General features: G+C 40.2%; 1 long non-coding RNA gene across 1 annotated transcript in view; it reads left to right on the top strand.

The window, feature by feature from the left end:
• The window catches only part of LOC131511730 (uncharacterized), a 356,942-nt gene extending 334,139 nt beyond the window's left edge, over positions 1–22,803 (top strand). The window contains exon 8 of the long non-coding RNA XR_009261694.1: positions 22,157–22,803. This is a non-coding gene — a long non-coding RNA (uncharacterized LOC131511730). The remainder of the gene's footprint in view (positions 1–22,156) is intronic.
• The last annotated feature ends 3,248 nt before the right edge of the window (positions 22,804–26,051 follow it).

Below are 26,051 nucleotides of genomic sequence, written 5' to 3'. Positions count from 1 at the left end.
TTCCTGACCAATTTCCAACCTTCCTAGCGACTCAACTCTGCAAGCAGCTGATATAATTTCAATTCATTCATTTTCTGATTAAATCAGCCAGAATGCAATACTTGCAAATAAGATTCCTGAGTGACACAATATATAAATTAATTTTAGAATTTTCTTTGTTAATGTGCAGAGTTATTTTAGTACGTTTCTGGCAGTTTGAATTAGTTGCTCTGAATGCCATGGCTTGTCCATGCCAATAGTATACTTATTTTAGAAATACCCACACTTTATTTCAGCAATTTCTTTTCAATGTATTAAGTTCATGGTTTTTTGTAAAAAAGATAATGAATTGGAGTCCAAATTTCACTTACAGTTTAAATTACACTAAAATCTGATAGTCAAAACCATTTCTTTTACTCTTTCCCTCTGAAAAATATAAACGAGTGATGTTTGTCTATGGATTTAAGCATTGCATGACTGAAAAAGACTAATGAATCTCTGGCTCTTTTAAGTAAAGATCACCTCATTCTCTTTGTTTTGAACTTGGTTTTATCCAGACATGAAGATGACCTACAACACCTCAGAAGTTTCTTTCCAGCTCCATGATTCCTAAGACCATGATTTAGTTACAAGAGTCAGAATTCCCACTGAGGGAGATTCATTTGGTTAGTTGGGTAAGATGATCTCTCTTCTAAAGGGTTATTAATCTTGACATGACTTGATGGCTAAATTGAATTGAGACCCCTGCATTAAGGGATTGGGAAGAGAGAGACTCATTATAAGTGGCCAGCAGAGATGTCATTTTATATATTTGGGGTTTACTTTTGGAACTTGTTAGGGAGAAGTAGGAATGGCAAATTTATTCCTAGTGGGTACACCAACACTGTAATTTCCTTGCTGAAGTTCAAATGCAAGAGTAACTCTGATTGCCTCTCGGCCACTCCTTTGAGTCTGCGATCACTGAGTCGAAAAAGGAAAGTTAAAAACAGCAAAGTTTGGCAATACAAGCAGCCAGAAGGCTAGCCACCATGATTCAAAATAGAGAAGGGATTAATGAGTATTTCCCCTTGTTCTGAAGTATTTGTTTCTAGAAAAGTGGAGAAGAAAGCAGTGAAGGGGGAAAGGAGGTTGCCCCAGAGTCAGGTCCTTTCTATCGAAGGCATAAATAAGAAAAAGCAACTCTTGTGAAATTATGAGACATAGAGCAATAATGTAAGCAGGCTAGATACCGAAGTGTGAGTTAAGGTAACTGTTCTACATTAAAGCAAAGGCTTTTAATTTCTAGAATAGCCAGTCGATGTGCTTTATAGTATTCTAACTCGTGGGGAGTGAAGCTAAAGGAAGAAAAAAACCCCACAGTAACCAATACATGGAACGCAAATATAGAAACTTGAGGTTGGTAGAAGCCTCAGATGTTGAAGAATACAAGTCCAGAAGCCAACTTCTAAATTCTGATTACTTGTCTAACTTTACTACTGAATTTGTTCTGCACGTAAAAAGGAGCTGAGTTGCAAGTCCGCAGATCTCCCTGAAGATTCTGGGGGTATGAGAACGGTCACACGTATTTTTTCTTAGGAAAGCAATCTCCCCTTAATTTATAGATAGACTAAACCTTGGAGATGTCAACTGACTTTCCCAAGGTCACATAGCTCTCTCAGAATAGAATCTGGGGTAGTACTCAGGCTCTGGTTGATGAAACTAAGAACCTCATGTCTAGACATCGAGGGCTTATCGTTCACCTCGATCCCTTGTTGGATACATCGGATGCTCTTCAGATAACTGTCTGTTGAGATGTAGTGTCAGGATCACTGTTCTGCCTGAAGGAATGTGCAACAGTATTTCGGGGTTACTTTAAAAAAGAGATAAAACTTGGGGCATCCGGGTGGCTCCGCCGGTTACATGTCCAACTTCAGCTCAGGTCATGATCTCACGGCTTGTGAGTTCCAGCCCCGCATCGGGCTCCGTGCTGACAGCTCAGCAGCCCGGAGCCTGTTTCGGATTCTGTCTCTGTCTCTCTCTGCCCCTCCCCTGCTCACGCTCTGTGCCTGTCTCAAAAATAAATAAACATTAGTTGTTTTTTTTTTTTTTTAAGATAAACCTCGAACAAATTTTCTAAAACTCATTGTTTTTTATCCTAAATTAACAGTTTATAAAGGAAATTTGAGAGGTGCAGCACACCGGAGGATTAAGAGCCTGGCTCTGGACCCGGCTTTCCCTGGATGTAGGTTCCAACTCTTACACTTATTCTCTCTGTCATCTTGGGAATGTTAATGTCCCTAAACCTCAGTTTCCTTATGATAAGAAGAAGATACTAATGGTATGTGCCTCACATGGTTGTTGTGAGGATTTATTCATGCCAGCAGAGAATGTGCAAATTATGAAATAAGAGCTTAATAAACAGCACGAGAAAGGAGAGTCACGCAGGAGAAAAGAAAGAGGAGGATAGACATAGGGAAAGGAGAGAGAAGATTTCTCCGAACGTTTACTAACCTTTATTTTTTTTATTAAAAAAATTTTTTTTTTCAACGTTTATTTATTTCTGGGACAGAGAGAGACAGAGCATGAACGGGGGAGGGACAGAGAGAGAGGGAGACACAGAATCGGAAACAGGCTCCAGGCTCTGAGCCATCGGCCCAGAGCCTGACGCGGGGCTCGAACTCACGGACCGTGAGATCGTGACCTGGCTGAAGTCGGACGCTTAACCGACTGCGCCACCCAGGCGCCCCTAACCTTTATTTTTAATATCCATTGGGCTCGATGTCTTTTCCTTCCTCCATTGCTGAAATGCTTTTTTCCCAAATATGCTTACCCTGGTGACTCTTTTTGTGGGCATCAATTGTACCTCCAGTTCAAAAGCAGAGACTTTGGGAGATTTTTCGTTTTTGTTTTTGTTTTCATTTTTTTTTTTTTTTTTTTTAATTTTTTTTTTTCAACATTTTTTTATTTATTTTTGGGACAGAGAGAGACAGAGCATGAACGGGGAGGGGCAGAGAGAGAGGGAGACACAGAATCGGAAACAGGCTCCAGGCTCCGAGCCATCAGCCCAGAGCCTGACGCGGGGCTCGAACTCACGGACCGCGAGATCGTGACCTGGCTGAAGTCGGACGCTTAACCGACTGCGCCACCCAGGCGCCCCTGTTTTCATTTTTTTTTAATCTGTAGAAGTTTGCCTTTGGGAAAGTCAGCAGGAAAATGTACCCAGAGATTAGGAAGTGGTGATTAGACCCACGGCAACCCAGCACAGCAAAGAAAGAAGAAAGTCACCTCCAACTGTGGGGAGAGATTTACAGTTATAGAGCTGGATTTGGCCTTGGAGGTCATCCTGTTGACTCATTCATTTTAAAGAAGGGGAAGGGAAGTCCAGAGAGGTTGCTCACGTCCCTGAGGTCTCAGAGCACTTCCACTTAGAGCACATCACTCTTGACTCTTCACTTTTCTATTTATCTTCCTTATTTCAGTTTCTTACATCCTTTTGAATGTTTCCCATGCTAGACTGGTACAGGCATACTGGGGCTTCTACTTAAATTGGTTCCTACCTTTGGATCTCTTGTGATTTTTGTAGGACTCTGTCAGGGCAACTGTAGTCCAGATATTCTGGACAAGTGAATCTCTTGCTGGTGGCTTCTGCCTCATTCCTGACCCTGAAGTTGGCATAGATTCTCCACCAGGGAGTGGAGTCTGGCCTGTGTCTGTGACTATGAATCTCCTCCTGTTATGCCGTCTATTACCTTGATCCCATCTCCCGACGACTTCTGAGAGGCAAGCTGGCAGACAAGAACAGCAGCTGGAGCTATTTGAAGAAGCTTCTCTGCCGAACAGGAAGCATTCTATCATCAGAAGACATTTCCAGCTAGCATGACAGCGTGTTTATAGGAGGGGCAAACCCCAGCTAACAGATGCACCCATGAGGGCAAAGACTGGGACTGCCACATCTCTTATGCACGCACTGGGCAGTGATGTGTCTGAAGGTGAGAATTTAGACTTTTCTTTTTAAGGCCTTAAAGCTACAGTGAAAAAAGACCTTGAAAATAAGCTTTGCCAAATGGGTATTGGCTTTGAAAATCGACACCATTTATCCCCAGAGCTCCTAGCGTTTAGGGCATGGCAACAGTTGCTCTTTGGTGGTGGCGGGGTTTCTATTGAGAGCTACACCTTAGACTGGTGACTCTCAAATTTTGACGTCATCAGAATCAGCCGAGGGCTTGTAAAACACAGATTGCTCGGCCCATTTCTAAGAGGTAGCGGGAATTTGCATTTCTAACAAGCTCGCAGGTGATGCTGATGCTGCTTGAATCACCTGAATCATCAAAATAGAAAGCTTCTATACCTGAAGAACCATTACTGTAGGAGAAACAGCCTGTGTTTCCTAAACTTTCAGCCTGATTTCCTGCCCCAGCCACACTTCCCTTTCATCTTCAGCTGCTCAGACCTTCTCTCCGCTACATATCTGCTTGCAAATCTTTTTTGCACACTCAGATACAAATGGTCATTGCAACTCAAAGTTTTACCTCTCTCCAGACACTTACTCAGTAATGTGGCATTTTGACTAGCCAATCTACACCTTAGACACTGCAGGTACACACTACATCTCTAGCACCCTCCCCAGTATCTCTTTTCATACGTTGATGTGCACGGGGACTTCTGATTTGTGTAACTGAAGAAGGTGGATGGGGTGAAATTTATTGCAGGTAGACTTCTCAAGTGACAGGGGGTATTTTGTGAGGAGCAGCATTTTCTCTCTTCTCCAGCTGGTTCCTTGGATTGAGGTTTAAGAAGAGGCTGACTGTTTGGGTCTTTTTTGGCCAAAGAAATCTTAAAAAGAAAAAGCTGGAGGCATCACAATTCTGGACTCCAATTTATATTACAAAACTGTCATGATCAAAACAGTATGGTACTGGTACGAAAATAGACACACAGACCAATGGAACGGAATAGAAAACCCAGAAATGAACCCACAACTATATGGTCAATTAATCTTCGCCAAAGCAGCAAAGAATATCCAATGGGAAAAAGTCTGTTCAACAAATGGTGTTGGGAATACTGGACAGCAACATGTAAAAGAATGAAACTGACCACCTTCTTACACCAAACACAAAGATAAATTCAAAATGGATAAAAGACCTAAATGTGAAACCTGAAACCATAAAAATCCTGGAGGAGAACACAGGGAGTACCTCTTTGACACTGGTCACTGTGTCTTCTTTCTAGATATGTCTCCTGCAGCAAGGGAAACAAAAGCAAAACAAACCATTGGGACATCATCAAAATAGAAAGCTTCTACACAGTAAAGGAAACAATCAACAAAGCTGAAAGGCAATCTACAAAATAGGAGAAGATATTTGCAAATGACGTATCTGATAAAGGGTTAGTATCCAAAATATATAAAGAACTTACAAAACTCAACACCCAAAAATGAACAATCCAATTAAAAAAATGGGTAGAAGACATAAAAAGACATTTTTCCAAAAAAAAAGACATACTGATGGCCAACAGACACATGGAAAGATGCTCAACATCACTGATTATTAGGGAAATGCAAATCAAAATTACAATGATCTGTCATCTCACACCTGTCAGAATGGCTAAAATCAGCAGCACAAGGAATGACAGGTATTGGCAAGGATACAGAGGAAGGAGAACCCTCTTGCACTGTTGGTGGGAATGCAAACTGGTGCAGCCACTGTGGAAAAGAGTATGGCGACTCCTCAAAAAGTTAAAAATAGAGCTGCCCTACGATCCGACAATTGCACTACTAGATATTTACCCAAAGGATGTAAAAATACTAATTCAAAAGAATACATGCACCCCTTTGTTTATAGCAGCCAGTATAACAGCCAGATTATGGAAACAGCCCAAGTGTCCATGGACGGATGAATGGATAACGATGTAGTATATATATTCAATGGGATATTATGCAGCCATAAAAAGAATGAAATCTTGCCATTTGCAATGACATAGATGGAGCTAGAGTGTAATGCTAAGTGAAATAAGTCATCCAGGGATAGACAAATACTATATGATTTCACTCATATGTGGAATTTAAGAAACTAAGCATAAGTCATCCAGGGATAGACAAATACTATATGATTTCACTCATATGTGGAATTTAAGAAACTAAGCAAATGAGGAAAGGGGAAAAAAAGAGAGGCAAACCAAGAAACAGACTCTTAACTATAGAGAACAAACTGATGGTTACCAGAGGGGAGGTGGGTGGAAGGATGGGTGATGCAGATTAAGGAGTGCATTGCTGTGATGAGCACTGGGTGTTGTATTTTCAAAAGTGTTGAATCACTATGTTTGACACCCGAAACTAATATAACACTGTATGTTAATTAACTGGAATTTAAATGAAAACTTACAAGAAAGAAGAAAAAGACTGAAAGAATCGTTCACCAAAAATTTTGTGGCATTCTAGGCACAAACAGACTTGCTCTGGGGCCTGGGCAAGTGGGCTGGGTCTTTCATAGATGATGCCTGTCAGGCATTGGTTAAGGGCTTTTTGTATTTTGAAGTGCTTCAGGCTCCCGCTTCCAGTAGCCTTAGGGCAGTCCTAAAAATACTTGCTGGCCATGGGTATGTAAAACACACCAAAGGGAGGAGGGGCATGCACAAACAAGGTCAAAAGATATCCTGGGGAATCTGGGTAGAACCCTGACATTGTCTAATACGATGGGGAGACCTTAAGCAAGCCCTGTAGGCAAGGGGGTGCCCGAGAATCCTTGAAGCCATATGTTTATTTGATTTCGATGACCACTCATCCCACTTGCTGTGCAAACGGTATTCATGGATCTGTGAGGTGGAAGGGGGTTATCTGGCCTAGACTGTCCTCCTAAGAGGCTCTTGTTCTGTGGCCCTTAGTGGTATGGGATGCCTGGCTTACTTGCTAAGCCTGAGAATCTTAGTGAAGACTGCCAACACAAGGCTCCTTCAGGCTGAGGTTAGCAGCTAAGCATTTAAATCATCTGGCTATGTTGTCTGATTCTTTCTTGGGCAGGGTGCCCAAGGGTGGTGTATTTTCTGGGAAAGCCTGCCAGCTTCTTTCCATGCTTACTTTCTTTTATCCAGGGGAGCCACGTGCCCCCCTAAAGCTGCGGGCTGGGAATCAGATGCATCCACAGTCATGAATTTTGCAGCATCATTTGCATGTTTAACCTTCCTCTATTTCTCTTATTCTCAGACAGATGCAGGGAAAGCCATTTCTGTAGGAGTTTCCATGCTACTGAACAAGTCCGGGATTTTGAGGAAACAGATAATCATTAGGATTGTTGGAATCCTACCCCCTCCCCAGGCCTTTCTTTAAGAAGAGTATTTTGAGCAACTTGTGTTACAAAGACATTTTATCAGTATATATCTTGGATTCTTATTTTACCCATGACCTAAAGATCATATTATGGTTTATCTTCATATCCATACAGAAGTACTAAAGTTGTACATTTCTAGTCAGTGGAAACAATACTGATTATGAAATCAGAAGATCTGGCCTTCAGTTGTGGCCTCCTGCTGACAAACTAGGTGAGCTCCCCTGTGACATGGGCTAAGATTGGTTTTACTTACTCAGTATGGTCATTGTGAGGGTCAAATGCAGATAAACCTATTTGTGAGACTGTGAAGAGCGATACAGAATAAAGAATTTATAGAATAGAAAATACCATATAACAATTATATTGGGCCATTGTGATCATTATCAGCACATCCAATTAAAGGGATCACCCTCTGCTCTCTAGACGACTTTTGTATCTAGATAGACCTGGGATCAGATCCAGGCAGTTCCTCTTACAGGCTATTTAATTATATGAAAGGTATTGGAGCCATCTGAATCTTAGTTTTCAGTATTTGCCTTTTAGGACATGGTGAAGATTATAGCTAACATATACATGAAAGAGTTCCTGCCACCCGATCAATGATATTTTATTATCAAAAAAATTTTTTTTGGCTATGGCCAACTGTAAAGGAAATCTTTCGTACTAAATAGGACAAACTCTTATCTGGCAGTGACTGCTATTACTAAGATATAAGATTCAATTATGGAACCTCTATCATTGGCTCAAGTACAGTGATTCTGTAAAGAGATACTGAGTTTCTCTGAGGAAAAAGAACACCTCAGAGGCAAACCATCACTGACTCTCAAACATTGATGTCTCTTTTTTTGTTAACAGGGTCCTATTTTTATGTTGCCTGTTTTTTGCCCACCTAGGCCGAATCTTTATCTCCCTACAGAACTTTCTGTTCCTACCCTAGTGACATTAATAACACAACTTTTGTAGCCATATCTGCAATACACAGGACACGATGTCATCTCTCCTGAGAACCCTTTCTCTTGGTGACAACCTTGCATTGGGCTCCTTCCTCCATAACTCACTTTGCAATTATTGCTTGTAACTCAAGAAGTTACTGTCTGTAACTCAAGCAGCACCTTATTGTTCTTTTCTCGAATTGCCTAGAAGACACATGCAGCACTGTAAGTATATACACACATCCTGAGTTTTCTTTCTTTCTTTTATGTTTGTGTATTAACCTCTCCAGATACATTATGAGTGCTTTCTGGATGGGCCATGACTTTTCTACCTCATAGTGTTAATGTAGAGTTAGTACACAGTAGGCATTTGATACAAATTTATTGTCTGATGGAAAGAGAGCAATGGTTTCTATGGTGAATCTCCTCCCATTTCGTGCTATAGGCTGCTGTTAAATTTCTCAGGAGGTTGGTCAGTTGCTTTGCTCTACTGACAACTTTTGAAGGGTCTTTACAGATATTTGATGAATACCAGTATCTCAGGAGAACAGGGGGCATGAGATGGGCATCCGTGTATTAAAATACTTGCTTTGAAAGATATCAGACACAAAGCAGCACATACAATATTACCTCATTTAATAACGGCCCCAAATAAGCAAAACCACGCCTTTGCCCCTATCCTGGGAGGTATAGTGACTGGCAGAATATGGAAGGAAGTTTGTGGGATCCTGTGATGTTTTGGCTCCAGGTGAGGTCCTAGATGGTTAGAGAGGTGTGTTCAACCTTGTGACAATTCATGCAGCTGAGTACTTACAATTTTGTGCACTTTTGTCCATTAATAAAAGGAAAAAAAGGATCTCGTTTGTGTTTTCTCATTTATTTGTGCAGAACAAGAGTAAAAGCTATGTCAGTTCGGGTTCAAATAGAGACGACAGTATCATGACCTCTGCTAAATGTGGTCTGCTCCATGTACCTTGAGAAAGAGAACTTCTGCTTGTGTGAGATGTTTCTGGGACTTGGAGACAAGGTTGATGGAGACATGAACATTAGCTGGTGGGCATCAGCTTGTCTCGACTAGACAGCACAGACCCTGAAGCAGAAGTGACAGGGGACTTTTCTCAATCATCTGTTATGAAAACAGCCATCAGTGGGTCGGACAGCTAGGTTCCAGCTTCAGATCTGCAAGGGCTAGGCTGTCTCATTGGGCTCACAGACGGTCAGCTTTTATGGAGAACGTTGGCAAGGCATTTGTCCTTTCATTCACGCATTCGAACGTCATGGTTTATTAGAGGAGAAAAAATTTCTTGTGGCCTAATTTTTCTTTGAGGGAAGAAATCTTCATTTATACAGAAACTAAAGCTTAATAGTCTTAACAGCATATTTTTGCTAAACACATATTTTTCTGTGTGAATAACAAGTTATTTTAAATGTTGCTTCTCTTTTGGGAAGGGTTTGCATACAAGCTCTGATAACACTATTTTATATTGCTTATCTGCCAATTGTTTCCTTGGGGAGAGAAGTACTGAATGCCATGATAAAACACATTTTGTATCTACATGACCAGGCCCCAGTTATCAGGGTTTTCCCAGTTTCACCCTAGGGTACCTGGGACAGTGTTTTTCAAACATGCATCGGAATCACCTGTGTTACTTAATTTAAAAAGTGCGAATTTCTGGGGCACCTGGGTGGCTCAGTTGGTTAAGCGTCCAGCTTCGGCCTAGGTCATGATCCCACAGTTCATGAGTTCGAGCCCCACATCGGGTTCTCTGCTATCAGCACAGAGCCCGCTTCAGATCCTCTCGCCCCTCCCCTCTCTGCCCCTTCCCCGCTCACGTGCTTTTTCTCTCTCTCTCAAAAATAGTAAAGAAAAGGGGCGCCTGGGTGGCGCAGTCGGTTAAGCGTCCGACTTCAGCCAGGTCACGATCTCGCGGTCTGTGAGTTCGAGCCCCGCGTCAGGCTCTGGGCTGATGGCTCGGAGCCTGGAGCCTGTTTCCAATTCTGTGTGTCTCCCTCTCTCTCTGCCCCTTCCCCGTTCATGCTCTGTCTCTCTCTGTCCCAAAAATAAATAAAAAACATTGAAAAAAAAAAATTAAAAAAAAAAAATAGTAAAGAAAAAAAAAATCACTCAAAAAAAAAAGTGTGAATTTCTGGGCTCCAGCCTGCATGTAATGAACCTCTGGTAGACAGGCCCCAGAATGCTACCTTTGAAATAAGCTCTCCTATTGACCCTTAAACACACTGAAGTTTGAAAAACACTTGCCCAGTAGCTACTGGCAGGTGTCAAACATATTCTAGGAGGTGGGAGGGGGGTGTTGACCCAGGAAGTTTCCCAAGAATCTCTGGGAAAGAATTTGTGTTAGGATCTCAAATTCGAATTTGTGTTAGCCTTTACATTTAGGTGGGAAAGATAGGCAAAATGTCCATAGCTTGTCTTTCTCGGCAGCGTAAGACAAGAAGTTCTTTGTGCGTATACGGAGAGCCTGGCAACCTTAACTTTCCCAGCATTTGCACCTCTGTCCTTCTGTATTGGCAATAATTCTGACTTTTGCATTCCTATTGAATCACAAAATTGTCCTTTTCTGTGCATTTCTTTTTGCCACAGCAGGCTATTTCTAAAAGAACAGTGTTGCCTTTCCTTTTTTTGTGGACTGTTTTCTTTCTTTCCAAAAGACATTTGAAAATATCCTCCCCTCTGGGTTTTGCTCAGTTGACTTTATTACAAGGACACATCACTAAAAGTACATCTAGTGTGCACTAGTAAAAAGGAGAAAAATAAACTTTGTTGGAAAGTAGCTAGAAATAAGCTATGAGGGAAAAAGATTACTTGTGGTATAAGTAAGCATTTCTTAGAAAGGGCTTGGAAATAGCTCAAGGCAAACTGGTTGGTTCCTTCCATTCCCAGAATCAGTGTGGGTTTTGGAATTAGAAGCACCAAGCATCAGATTATTATCTTATGATTTCACTATTTTAAATATGAACCTTGCGATCTGAGAAGCTCTGGGGGCCGAAGGTTTCCAATTCTTGTTTGGTGGATTAAAAAATGGCAGATTTGCAAATGAAATGGAGGGAGATGTCAGATCTGATAAACAATTTCTAAGGACAATAGACTTGGGAGTTTGTGTCCTCCCTGGAAGGTTTCTGGTCTGGCCACATACAATCCAACTGCATGGGATATTTGTAGCAAATGTAAATATGAACCAGCCTAAATTCAGACTGGTGCAGCCACTCTGGAAAGCAGTGTGGAGGTTCCTCGAGAAATTAAAAGTAGAATTACCCTACGGCCCAGCAATTGCACTACTAGGAATTTATCCAAAGGCTGTAAGAGTGCTGATTTGAAGGGGCACATTCACCCCAATGGTTATGGCAGTGCTCTCAACAATAGCCAAATTATGGAAAGAGCCCAAATGCCCATCAACTGATGAATGGATAAAGAAGATGTGGCATATATACACAATGGAATACTACTTGGCTATGAAAAAGAATCAAATCTTGTCATTTGCAACAACATGGATGGAACTAGAGTGTATTATGCTAAGCAAAATAAGTCAGAGAAAGACAGATATCACATGATTTCACTCATGTGGAGTTGTAGAAACATAACAGATGATCATAGAGGAAGGGAAGCAAAAATAAGATAAAAACAGGGAGGCAAACCATAAGAGACTCTTAAATACAGAGAACGAACTGAGGGTTGGTGGAGGTAGGGAAATGGGTGATGGGCATTAAGGAGGGCACTTTCTGGGTGTTAATATGTGATGAATCACTGGATTCTACTCCTGAAACCACGACTACACTGTAGGTTAACTAACTTGAGAATAAATTAAACAAAAAGTATGAACCAGCCTAGAGATGCCAAGGGGTATGTGTAAGGAAGGTTAATAATAATATAAAAATTTTTGATATGTGATTTTCAAAAGTTCCAAAAATTAGGAAGTCAACTGGGGGCAACATCTGAAGATACTTTCAATTTGTCCTAACTGGGGGGTGGGAGGTGCATGCTACTGGCATCTAGTGGACAGAGGACAGGGATGCTGTTAAACATCCAACATGTATGGGACAGTCCCTCTATGCTCTAACAGAAAATGATCTGTCCTCAGATGCCAAATGGTCAAGGTTGAATATGAAAGCAGGGCATAGTACAGGGAAGATTATGTTGGGAGGGACATTCCCAGACTTGCAGTGGCTCAGAAAGCTGTTTTAGTGATCTTTGTAACAAGTACCTACATTGGAGGACGTATCAAGCCTGCAGTCTGAAAAATAAAGATTTGTGTGTTAACATGATGAAAAGAAGAGAAAAATCATAATTTCTATTTTTTTTCCATTGTCTTGAAAATGGGAAACATTTTCTGACTTGAAGGGAAGAAAATTCAAAAGAAAATAAGGGGGTATTGTGGCCTAAGCAATATGACAAGTGAGTAAAAGAAGATTCAGCAGACTTAAGAGAATTCAAGTACCTGAGAATAAAAGGAACCATGCCTCTAAAATGCTAACAGACCTTAGAAATGTGATTGCTGAGTCTCAGCATCATTGTCAGTTACCTCTGAGGGCTCATAAATAAGTTCTGGAAAAATGGAGACAGTCAAATCATTCCATTATTCTCACAAAGGCTAGCTTCTGGTTGACATAAACTGTCAATCTTGACATTTACAACCATGCAACATTCTGAAATAGACCATTAAATTGTTTATGTATCTTTAGAAAAGGCAAGGATACAGAGCCACCTGTGTGTATTCATTAAGAGGAAGATATCTCAAGCTGACTTTAGTTCCTTTATAAATCGCTTTATGACGATGATAGATCCAAGGAGCTCTCCAGTTATCATTTTTCTTGAGGTCAGCAAAGCATTTTGTAGCATCACTTGTAGCTGGTTGTGTGAATCTATGTCCACCCAGTTGGAGGTGTCTCGTGGACTTCCACAGGCTTTGGTCCTGCCTTTTTTTTTTTTTTTTTAAGCCAAAGGCTGAATGAGATGATGCAAAACAATGCAAAGCAAGGAGGAATAACACATATGTTGATTATAATAAAAATTTTACTCATCACCTCAAAAAATTGATTACAAAATCTCTAAAAGAAACTTCAAGAGTGGGAAATAAATAGTCTTTCATTTTCCTCAAAAAGTTAAACATGGCCGTAAAAATAAGGAAGATTTGGTTTGCTAGCAGTTTGTGAAGAGCATCGGTGTTTGAAATGGACCACAACCTGAACAATATTAGATAGCTGTCAAAAGATACAGACTAATAAAAATTAGACTGCTTGGTGGGAGATCATGAAAGTGATTGTGCTGATCAGGCCACACACAGCATCTATTGTGTTCTAGTAAAATCTTTTAAGGAGGAATATTTTGATTGACCTAGTGTTTAAGATGAGGAAGAAGATGATGTTAAGTTGATTTAGAAACCATGTCCTAGGAGAAATATTTGCAGAAGGTGGAGAAGATAAAGAATGTAAAGATAAAGAATGAAGGCTTGATGAATGGCCTCCTTAAGATTTTAGAAAAGTTTGGGGCGCCTGGGTGGCTCAGTCGGTTGAGCGACCCACTTTGGCTCAGGTCACGATCCCACGGTTTGTGAGTTCGAGCCCCACGTCGGGCTCTGTGCTGACAGCTCAGAGCCTGGTACCTGCTTCTGATTCTGTGTCTCCCTCTCTCTCTGCCCCTCCCCCACTCATGCTCTGTCTCTCTCTGTCTCAGAAATAAATAAACATTAAAAAAATTAAAAAAAAAAGATTTTAGAAAAGTTATTGCATAGGAAAAGTCGTTTCCTACTAAGAAGTAAGATGGGGGTGTAGAGATTGTAAGATTTTTGGACCTCATAGAAAACAGTGTCCAACAACCAAAATGACACCATAGAAGATACTATCTACTTGAGAGCACTGCTGTGCCCTGAAGAGGTTGGGACATGGATTTTGAAGAAGGGATTCCTTCATTTGATGAAAAGTGGATTACATCAGAAGGTCCCACACATGGTTGCTTACCAGAATCACCTGGGACATATTTTTTAAACATAGTACTGTCAGGAATCCATCCCAGAGATTCTAATGAAATAGATGTGAGGAGGGCCTAAAAATCGAGATTTTATTTATTTAATTATATATTTTAATGTTTATTTATTTTTGAGAGAGAGAGGGAGTGCAGGGAAGGGACAGAAAGAGAGGGTGACACAGAATCTGAAGCAGGCTCCAGGCTCTGAGCTGTCAGCACAGAGCCGGACGTGGGGCTTGAACCCACAAACTGTGAGATCATGACCTGAGCTGAGGTTGGACGCTTAACTGACTGAGCCACCCAGGCGCCCCATAAAAATCTAGATTTTGAAACAGAAAGTTCTGTAGGTAATTCAGATGTGCGGTCAAATTTGAGAACCACAAGGCCTCTTCAGTTTTGTGATCCCCAATGAAGATAAGACCATGTGGGGAAAGTCAAGATCCCAACGGCCCCTCTGTGAACTTGCACTTGCTTCCTGTCTATCCTAATAGATTTTGCAGAGGGTTCATCAGGCACCTTGGTGAAATGTTTACACAGATTATCTCAGTTAATCTTCATAACAAGCAAATAGGGAAGGTCTTATCTCTAGAATCATGTTATGCTTGTGGAAGCTGAGGTTCAGAGCTGTTCGATAATGATGTGGTAGCAGAATTGGGATTCAAGCCCAGATTATGTAATAGCAAAATTGGTCCTCTCCACTGATTTGGTCTTCTGCCTTCCACTGTGCTACTCTGAAAACAAGAGTGTTAAGATATGTATCCTGTATATGTATATGTATGTTTCCCATATGTAGGAAAATGATAAATGTGAGAGATACTCTTGTTTTTCCTTCCTCATCACCCCCTTTTTCAGACTTACGCCAGTTCTACAGGTTTCCTCATTCTTCCTTTGACACGTTAGTGAAGCACATGTTTCTTTCATTCTTAAGCTAGAATTCTTTAGCTCTTGAAACATGTTTAGAAAATAGCTCCCAGGTGATTGTGGTAAGCAACCATGTGTGGGACCTTCTGATGTAATCAATCCACTTTTCCTCAGAAACTTCCTGGATCTTTGATTTTGTTTTCAAATCAACACTAGCAATGTCTTTGTGGACTGTTGAGAGCTTTATTTGTGTAGAATTTCCCTAAATGGATTGGCAGGAAAAAAGTTGTTTCAAGAACTAATCCCAACACACATGAACACCACGCCTTTGTCCTCACAAGCTTCCTACTGTAGGTGACAATTCATGATAGGTTGCATGTCACATGAATGCAGTTGGGAATATATAGGAAGAACCCTACCCTCCCACCAGCCAACCACCAACATAAGGTGAACATTCTTTGTAAAAATTCCTCCTACAAATTAAGGACAGTGTGTGTGGCTGCATGTCCTTTCTCTGAACTTGAGGATAATACATGATCCACATCATCAAACAATTGCTTAGTCATGTTTTTTTGACCATGTTTTTTCAGTGTATCTATCTACCTCCCTTCCTATCTATCCTTTTATCTATGTATTATCAATCTCTATGGACTTGAATTGAGATTCTAATTTCCCCAAACACAACTGTTAGAAGCGTGGATATTCTGAAAGTGTGTACAAACAATATACCTTTGAATAAGCCTTCATGAGCACAGAGGGAACATTCCCCCATTATTAGTCAGCTCTCAACTCCTCTCATCCCCATCTCTGCTGACCAAGTTTTATAATATAGCCGATGACCTTTCAAACACAAATCACACAAATCAAATGGCCCCTTCATTCGAAGCACAGGTTGAATTTTTTTTTTAAGCCTTTAAAGAAATACAGTAGATTTAAATAAAATCTCCAGGCAGGCTGTTCAGTCATGTCTGACCTTTTGTAAATATGATGAATCGAGTTCTAGTGTAAACACTGTGCCCTGGTAGAGTTCTGCAGTGTGGAATGGCAGGTCTCAGGCAGAGGCAGATTGGTTTTGCTGAGCTCTTTCAGAAGGAAGAGAAAGGTGTGGGCCAACTGTCAATCCAGTGAAGCCTTGCCAGGGCTTTTTAATAAACCATTACTAGGCTATAGAATCCTTTCCAGGCTTTCAACTCTGCTCACATTTAACTGATCACACCCCGTCTTCACAGCTGCTTCTCACATAACATCCTTAAGCACTTGCTGGAGACAGAGTGGGGTTGAATTTCATCCAAGCATTGGATTTCCATTAAATTAAACAAAGAGCAAAAGGCAGGAGGAGAAAGGTATATTTAATGGAGATTGGGCATGCTGTCTGATTTATAGGTTCTCTGAGAAATCCTGCTCCTTTCTAGTCAGTTAACAAACGTCTGTTGAGCTGTGACTTGGGGAAGAGCAGAGCACAGCCCAGAGGCTTGGGGGCCAGTCCTAATACTTCTGGGAAGCGGGGGTGGGGGGAGGGGGGCGGCCCTGTCCCTTCTCTTTGCGTTGTTGTTGTTGTTGTTTTTAATCTTTATAATCAAGATGCTAAATATGAAATTTTCTGGCTGTTTTGGGCTCCATGATTCTAGTGCAGAGGTTGATAGATGTTTCCCTGGAAAGGATGAGATAGGAAACATATTTGGCTTTGTGGGCCAAGAGACAAAAATCAAGATCTTGTGCAGGTATTTATGTGACAAGAGATAAAAGAAATGTCCATAAATTTTTATTGGGACATTTCACAATGCATTAATAATAATTGGGTATAACTTCTTTGAATTGCAGATCTTTTAATGAGAATGGAATTCTTTCATCATTTTATTTTGTTTTGTTGAAGTTGGATCACATCTTGCTTAATTGGGATTCAAAGTTAATGTCCCCTATCATTAGACTGATTGCAAATGCTTATCTGTAGAAATCCTTCTTAGCTCCATGAAAACACCCATATTTGGCCCATGGGATATAGTGTGCCAACCTCTGCCTGGCGGTGCAAAAACCCTTAAAGGAAGTGACATGGGAACTGAGTTGGAAGAAGGCATAAGACCACCGAAAAGGGAAGAATATGTCAGGCAGATGGGAAAGCAGGAACAAAAGCATGGCAACAATTCATGGTAAATAACACAGGTCATAGGGCAATAGGAACCCAGGAAGGTGAGGGGATTGGTTCTAGATGAATAGATTCTCAGGCAAGTGTCACGCAAGAAACAAAATTCATTCTTCTAAAGCCAACTAATTAAAAATCATTTTGCCTAATCTGATTGAACTTTTGTACCCTTGTCACATTTTTTCTGTGGTTATTTTTGTGATTATTTGACTATTAGTCATTACCCATTGCAAGTTTACTTTTTTAGCGGATTTCTGTAGCTTCCAAAATTCTACATATCTGGTATCAAAATTTAGTCATTGAGCTCTGATGGCAGATATTAACAAGTAACTCCAGGGGCTCGGAGCACTTCTGAATCCTGATGTGATGAAGTAACGTGTCCTTTGATTAGTTTAAATGTCAGCAAATCAGCTATTGATACACACGCAGGACGATTTTGATGTTGCTTCTTCAGTGAAGTATTGTTATATGCTTTATTGATTTTCATATTGTACAATAGGTTTTCATTTTTAAGTAAGTATTTATATTTTAAATATTTAAGTAAATTTTTATGTCAAATCTTCCCCTAAGTGGCCTGAAAATATGTACCCATTTCTATTGTATAGTTTATGCAAGCTTCACCAGTAGAACTGAAGCAATAATGCCCTACACTGGATGGAACAAATGATTGGTAGTCCAGAAAAACATGTATCTCATCCTCTCTGTGATATTTGTCGTAGCCTGAGTTCTAGAAGGGCAGAGCCTGAGGCAAGGGTTAAAGTGCTTTGTTAGGGAGTGATAGTCTAGGGTGGGAGAGTGAGGGAAAGAGAAGGGCAAAAAAAGACATGAAACAATGTGAAGTGTTACATTACCTTGCTGGCTTTGGCTTTATAGTGAGCTAGGAAGAGATACTTTAGGAAGCTTGGCTAGTGCATCTACTGAGCCTAAATGATAGGCCTAAATGGCAGATAGTTTGGAGAAAGTCTGGCTCAGGGGAGTCAGTGAGAGGGATAAAGGAGGGGAAGTTTGTCAACCCTGCTCCTTCCCATCTCTTGCTTCTCGTTGGTTAAAATTCATCTCACGGCAAGTTAACTTCCCCACACTTCTGAATTGCATCACGTCGCCCTTCGTGTGTCTTCTTGGAGTGCCAGGTCTTCTCACCTCCTGTGTGGGGTTTCACATAAGTCCAGAAATGGTGGAGATCCAGAAACTCCAGTATGTTGATACTTGGGCCAAGTGTATGACAATCACCCAGGGGGAGGGTTTACATTCCCAGGAGGAGTGACTGGTCAGCTCCTAGTGGTGGTAGCATAGTCTGACAGGTAGGCAGTCAGTGGAGTTTGTATCTGATACAAGGTCTTTAGTCAAATGCCAAGTTAACTTTACATAAGAGTTGCTGCTAAAAAGAGAGAGATCTATAGGCTAGAGGTGAGACTGAACCAAAACTAAAAGGTTTGGTGAAATTCACATTTCTGTAGAAGTAGCAAATGACCATTCCTCACAAAGCAATTAATAACAACAAGGTACAAAGATCAAAGTCTGAGAGTCAAATGCTTGGGACCGTTAGTGAGCTGGTCTGACTGGAGTTTTCTCAGTGTTGTTTATTTAACTCTGTTGGTTGCTTACCCGCTTTTCCTTTTGCTTTTGTCTGTATTGTTTATGAAACAACCATGATTTAGCTCAAGTCTCATGGCTCCTCCACATTCCCTCATATTTCAGGGAATGCTGTCACAACCCCTACTCTGGAGACTGGATCTTGATTAGACCCAACCAATCAGGGAGAGTGTATGTTTCTTGCTGGTAACTGGTTGAGAGATGGGCATGTGACCCATCTAGGCTCAAGGAGAAGAGCTGAGAGCTCTGGGAGTTTCCTTGTTCCTTAGAAGGAAATATGGGTAAATATTGTGTGAGATCTGAGTGTGATGCTTGGATCAGCTGTAACCATCCTGGGGCCATGAGGGAAACAAGACTGAGGGTGAAGGAAAGGCCCTCAGCAGAGATGCAACTGGGAGAGAAGTAAAGGACTTTGGTTTTGGATGAGATTTGTTCCATTATGTCAACCAAAACAGAGCCTCCCCTACCCCTGCACTTCCTGTTATGGAAGAGAATACTTTTTTCTTATTATTTCAGAGTATTGGAGTCAGGTCTAGGTTTTTGGCAACCAAAAGCCTTCTGAAAAAGAACTAAATACCCAGCCCATGGTAAAACATCTTGAGGGGCAACTGAACTGTCCTTTGTTCAAAAGACTGTGATGGAATAAATACAAGTAGGTCTTTATTTCTCACAGGTTAGGAGGCATAGAGGGACTCCTATATGTCAGTTGGATGCAGCAGAAGCAGAGTCACATAAAAGGACTTTTTTTTTTTTTTTAATCTCCAGGCTCTATCCTTTTGCCAGTTTTTCTTTTCCTACTATAGGCAGAGATAATGATAAATACCTTAGCGGTCAATTGTAAAGATGCAATGAGGTGTTATATATAAAGCCCTTAGGATAGTGCATTCGATGAATGTCTTCTTTTCCTTACAGCATGCTTGTTGACATTCCTTACATGAACAAAAAAAGTACTTTTTCTACCATGGCAGAGATTTTGGCTTTTTCTAAATGACTATGTGTGGGGGTCTTATAAAAAAGATGCTAACTTTACCTGGTTCGGGCCACACCCAACAAGCAGTAGAGCACTTCCCAATCATGAGATTCTGTTATTTTGTGATCACTCTGACTCTGATAAAGGCAAATGTTTGACCATTTGATATCTTTTCATATTTATGTTATAGAGCTTTAGCCATAGATAAGGATTACTATCCAGTGTATGAATGATACATTTTGGGGATATGTCTACTCATATGATCTGGCTCATTTCTAAAAGAAGAGAACTTTATGTATGCTAATATCCTAGAGTTAACAATTAGTTATATTCTTCCATCAAAATTCAATTTTAAAACTTGTTTGCACTAGGCTATGTTGACAGGGCATAAACAATTTATGTGAAACATGCTTGGTACTTGTTTCATTGAGCAGTTTGAAGTTTTGAATTTCTTTGGCTTAATCAACCTGGCTGGACATATTCCATATTGGATACGACTTTACAGTGATGCTCCATAAACTGACTCCTCAACCTACACTCTGTCCAGCTTTTTCTTTTAGTATAGTCCCTGAGAATCACCCATTACTGTTCTCTCTCATATTCTCTACTCCAACGGGAGAGCCACATTTGGCTAGCTTATTCACTCATGTCTCCACAGACCCTGCCTCCAAGTAGGCTAGAACAGTGTGGTCAGTCAGCTGGAGAGTATAGCAGGCCTCAGAAAATGGTGGTTGTAGATGATAATGAGCCACTAGTAATGTGTATTTGAACATGTCTTTTTGTACAAAAGTAATATGTTGTCATTACAGGTCTTTTAGAAAAGGGGGGGAACATAACAAAACACCCATTTGGAGATAGCTATTTTAAACATTTGGTTGTCTGTCAAAACCTTTTCTTTCTTTCTTTCTTTCTTTCTTTCTTTCTTTCTTTCTTTCTTTCTTTCTTTCTTTCTTTCTTTCTTTCTTTCTTTCTTTCTCTTTCTCCCTTCCTCCCTTCCTTTCTTCCTCCCTTCCTCCCTTCCTTTCTTCCTCCCTTTCTCCCTCCCTCCCTTTCTATACACAAAAATATACACGCAAAGAGTTTTTGTAAGAATGAGGAACTTGGATCAAAATATTTATGCTATCTCATATTCTTCTTTTTCCCTTTTCATCTGTAGATTTCTTTCTAGATATGTTTATTTTCAAAGGTTGCATGCACGCTATCATCATTATGCATTATAACTTATTTAATCTATTTCTAATGTCTCTATTGATGGAGATTCATATTATTTTCCCTCTATCATCACTGTGCTTTATAACTTATTTAATCTATTTCTTATTCCTCTGTTGATAGGGATTCATACTATTTTATACTTTTTTTCATTACAAACTATTGAAATGAAAATACTGGTATGCATATTGCACATTGTCTTTATGATTATCTCCCTGGTAAGCCTAGGAGAATCTACTGAAAACTATTAGAAAAAATAAAAGCACTGAGCAAGGTGGCCAGTTACAAAATGAATATATCAAAATCAATAGCTTTGTTAATATACCAACAGGAACTGGTTAGAAATTTTAATCGAAAAGGAGATACCATTCACAATAGTAACAAAAGCGTAAACTACATGGGAATAAATAATAAGTGTCCAAGACCTATGTGAACAGAATAACATTCTTTATCTAGAAAATATATGGAGAGAAAGAAATATCTGTTCATGTAATTGGGGAAATCAGTATTGTTAAGGATGTAAATTCTCCTCAATTAAATCTATTCTGCCAACCCAATCCTCGTGGAAATCTCAACGGTATTTTTATGTAGGTAGATGCAGGAGAGGACTGAACACAGTGTTTCTGCAATCCACCTGCAGAGACTGGATTATGAGAGGGAGCTGAGCACACACACCTGTCTCCCATTCCCACTTCAAATTCCTAGAAATGACACAAAGCCTAGTATTTAAAAACAAACCCATAACAATGCTGGTGACCAGAAGGAATCCTCTGGATGGACATATATTACAAGAAATACCTGAAATAGTTCAGATTGGATTGAAATGGGAAACCCCCGAGATACAACATCAACAGAGTGTAGGATCAGTTTCAAGAGGGGTTCAGAGTCAGGAGAGGCAGGTAGAGGAGGAAGAAGAGGCCAGGGAATAACCCTCAGAATGACTATTTGAGGTGCCATGGAAGAAGCCAGGAGGCTCAGTTTTATTCCCTTCCCCAAATTGGGCCAAATGGTAGACAGTAGAAATATAGTCTTGTCCCTATCCCTGGCAGAAGTGATCAGTAAGGTCACTTGAGCCTGGAGAAAGGGCAGTGCCTGAGGTAGCTGCTGACATCTCATGGAGGAGAGGACCCCAAAGCTAGTAAGAAACTGCAAGCCTGTGCTGCCTGGCAGAATATTCTTCTCTCTTCACAGTGAACAATGACCAGTGCAGTATTCTCAGGTGGGCTAACAGAGAATCTCAAAGACAAGGATGTGTATGCTACCAAGAGTCACTAAATTGTTCGGTAAATCTAACATCATGAAAGAAAGCCTCCACAATCAACAAATGGAAGAATGAACACAAATGACCAGAATTAATAGCAAACAGAGAAAGAAAACGTATGTTTTAGACTTTTCTCATGAGTCAGTTTAACCTACCTTGTTCTTTTAAATACGTGTATTGTATTCTAAAATGTGTCGCACATTATCTAACCATTACCTTGTTGAAGGCATTGGAATACTGCATCCAATTTTCCATTATTATCAGTAATATACAAAAATGATCCTTTTATAAGCCTCTTTGAACGTATGTGTGAGTATGAGAAATATCTTCAGAGAAATGTGATAAGAAACTAAATCTTATCTAAACCACTAAATCACTAAAGCATCAACTAGTTCAATATATTTATTAAAGAGGAGACATATCCGCTATTCTATGATAAAAGATATTTTGTGATGATATTCTTTAAATTGTGATTATTTATTACATACCAATCCTATACAGCAGTGACCTAATTAAATAGCTTTGGGAAGCATTCACAAATATTTTTTTTTTCCCCCTGGCAGGAATTAATGCCATTCCAAACTAGACATTCTTATTTTATTTTCAAGTTTTATTTTGATACAGGCAAGATTCTTGTTATACATGCCTCAACATTTTTAAAACTATGAGTATTATATCCATGTTCCATGGAATAATTCAACGTGGAGCAGAATTTGGGGCCTTCATTCACTTGGTCACCTGTAACGTAGAATTGATTCAAACCTGTTTTTGGAGGAAAAGCTTGACTGGCCCTGCCTTTGGGATGATGGGAAAAAAGGAAACTTTGTCAGTTACACAATTCTTCCTGAGCAGTTGATTTGCTTCCTCTCTTACAAGCACTGTGAATTGTGGAGCTGACCTGCTTTTCCTTTTCCCATTGGCTGCCAGCCACACTGTGGGTCACAAGCTCACACCATGATGTGCATTTTAAACTCCATTTCTATTGTTTGTCTCTTATGTATTTTTCTTTTTAATTCTTCTTTCACCCCACTTTTAGTTTTGCTATTTCTTGCATTTAAATTTCTTCCTATACACCCTTTTAAATTACTTCTGAAACAAAGTGTGATAAGGATGAATAAATAGTATAAGCCTTGACCAAATACAAAATAATAAACATACAAGCTATACTTCTTAATGAGTATTGACACCTTCAAAATATTTATCTCGAGAGACCATAAGCTAGTTGCCTTTGATGTTATCACTGATGAAAACATCTTTGAAATTTCTCTTTTAGAATTTCATCCTAAGATATTGGCACAGTGTATAAACATTTCCCATGGTCATAAGACTTTGTGGGTCATTGTTGTTTTTGGAAAAAGCCCAGAGTGTTTCATGGTGAAACCTGCTAACCTGGATGGCTCATTAAACTGGGTAATCAAGTTGGCTCTTTTTATGTGTTTTTTTGTCTCGTTTTGTTTTCAAATATAAGATACACTATAAAGTCATGAGCCTTTTAAAAAGAATGTAGTCAATAAACCGGCTTTAAGAGTGTATCCCATAGAATAGCTTTACATGAGTTTGCATTGTTAGGAGGAGGGAATGACCTTTTAGGAAGTGCATTAATTTGGGTGTATTTGTTCTTATGTGTTTTTCAAAAACCTCTCACCACCCCCGAACCCCAACCCCAACCCAACCCCACAACCTGAAGTAAAAAGAGAAGGTTCAGGAAAATGTTAGTCATGGTGATGAATGCTTCACAAGGAAAGTACATGCAGGTGGACTCCCTTCATATTCTATATGAATACGGAAAGCTTCTTGGGACCCCGTGCATTTTCCCACCATTCTCTAATTCATGTAGATGTCACAGGAGACATGTAAGTGTTGTCATATATGCTGGGGGCACAGAGCTCCATGCTTTCTTTTGATTGCTACCGAGAAATATCATGTAGTTATTTATAGATGGGAATGCTGAAACCATTTGGCCCCTAATGAAGGACTGTTTGTGAAGTTCGGCTCATGTTCTGGTCCTTCAACTGCTGCCCATGGCAGGAGGCCTCTTCTGCCATATGCTACATGTTTACTGTCACTACTGTAGTGTCCGTGATATTATAGCATGTTGCAGCTGGGAGGAGCCTTAGACATTAACCAGTGTGTTGGGCTACAGGTTGATATAAAGCTGTTGGGCACACTGAGGTGTATCACTGGAAGGTCTTATGCTTTGCATTAACTGTGAAACACACTTTAAATAAATAACCTTGGAGAAGATGGTGTAAGAGAAGGGGATCCCAGTTTCATCATAGACAAGTTTGGGGGTCCAGTGGAAGAGGGGATAGGGACTGAAAGGACCAGGAACCATGGCAAAGTGACAAGGTGATGATGTGTGCAATATGGCTCAAGAAGATTTCCATGTCTAATTTGAAGGATATGATAGAACTAATTAAATATGGAGGATTAAAAGGGCGTCATGCAACACCAAATCTTATAAGAAATGGGGGTAAAACATCATAGCAGGGGATGATGATCTGGGGAGTGGGGCTTTGCTGGAATAAAACCTCTTGTATGCATACAGCGTGCTGAGTGGCACGCAGAGTTTTTCCTGACCAGATTCAATTGGAGTTGCCGAAAGAAATGCTCAGCGTCTCTTTGGATTAGACCAAGTTGGATTAAGAGATGTCCTTTGGCACCAATATCACAGTCTCATCCCTAGATTGTCAAATATACAGGGAGAAGTGGTCCAGTGGGCAACATCATCCGCAATTTTAGACTTGATGCCACTGAAACCAAAGAGATGAATGCCAAAAATGAATCCAGTTGGGGCAGAGCTCGAGTCACCAGCTGGTCTCTCTCTACTCCCATTTCTGCTTGAGGGCTTCCTGTCCAAAGTAGGGAAGTCCCCTTTTGTAACTATACTGAGGTTCAAAACGTTCTGCCCATGGGCTCATTGATGTTGACAAGCTCTCCTGTTCTCTGCTTTGTTTAGATTTCCTTGTAGCACTTTGAGACACTTAGGATCTGCAACTATTGTTTCTCATTTCTGTAAAAGAATTCTGCCTGTCATAATGCTCATACTCTAGATATTATATTTCAGAGCAATTATCTAGTCCACCCCTTTGCCCTCCTGCTTCGTAAACATCATCTGAAATGTGCCGTAATTGAATAGGAATGAATGCTGATTAACCCTCACCTACCCTTTGTAGTGTCTAGATTTTGAGTTAATTGATTGTCTGTACTTATTAGCAATTTACTTGTGGAAAAAATGATTCTGTGGCTTTTTCTGTGCTCCTAAGAGAAGGATATGGGAGAGGGTGAGGAGGGAGTTGTAGCTGCTGGGGAGACAGCAACTGGAGAAAAGGGAAAAGAAGAACCACTTTACTTTCTACCTTTCTTTCCTGGCTCTTCAGTTTTGAGTCCTGCAAAACCATTTGTAGGATGTGTTTGTGAATAAGAACATCAACTTTTTAATATTGAAGGTACACGTTTTGAAATCCCAGCTAGCTGGCCTTGGACCCGTCACTTAACCTTTCTAAGACTTTTTCCTTCTTCTATAAAATAGAGACAGAAACAGTGTCTATATTATACGGCCATTGTGAGTATTAAATGAGGTGAATTAAACATGCTGAGATCAGTGCCTGGCATTTCGTAGTTTCTCAGTAAGCATCAACTATTATTTTCTTGTGCCCTAAGTAAGTGTATTTGCTGTACATTTTAAAAATGTGTTTGGAATATGGAAGTTGGGGACAAAGAGAGAGAGAGAGAACATATATAGCTACTCCCTTAGAACTAGTGGAATATAGAAAATCACACTGAATGCTATGGAGGATGTGGCATTTGACTACAAAAGATCCA

This window comes from Neofelis nebulosa, chromosome 5 (genome assembly GCF_028018385.1).
Source record: "Neofelis nebulosa isolate mNeoNeb1 chromosome 5, mNeoNeb1.pri, whole genome shotgun sequence".
Lineage (NCBI taxonomy): Eukaryota > Metazoa > Chordata > Mammalia > Carnivora > Felidae > Neofelis > Neofelis nebulosa.
This window is presented reverse-complemented; position numbering and strand designations above follow the sequence as displayed.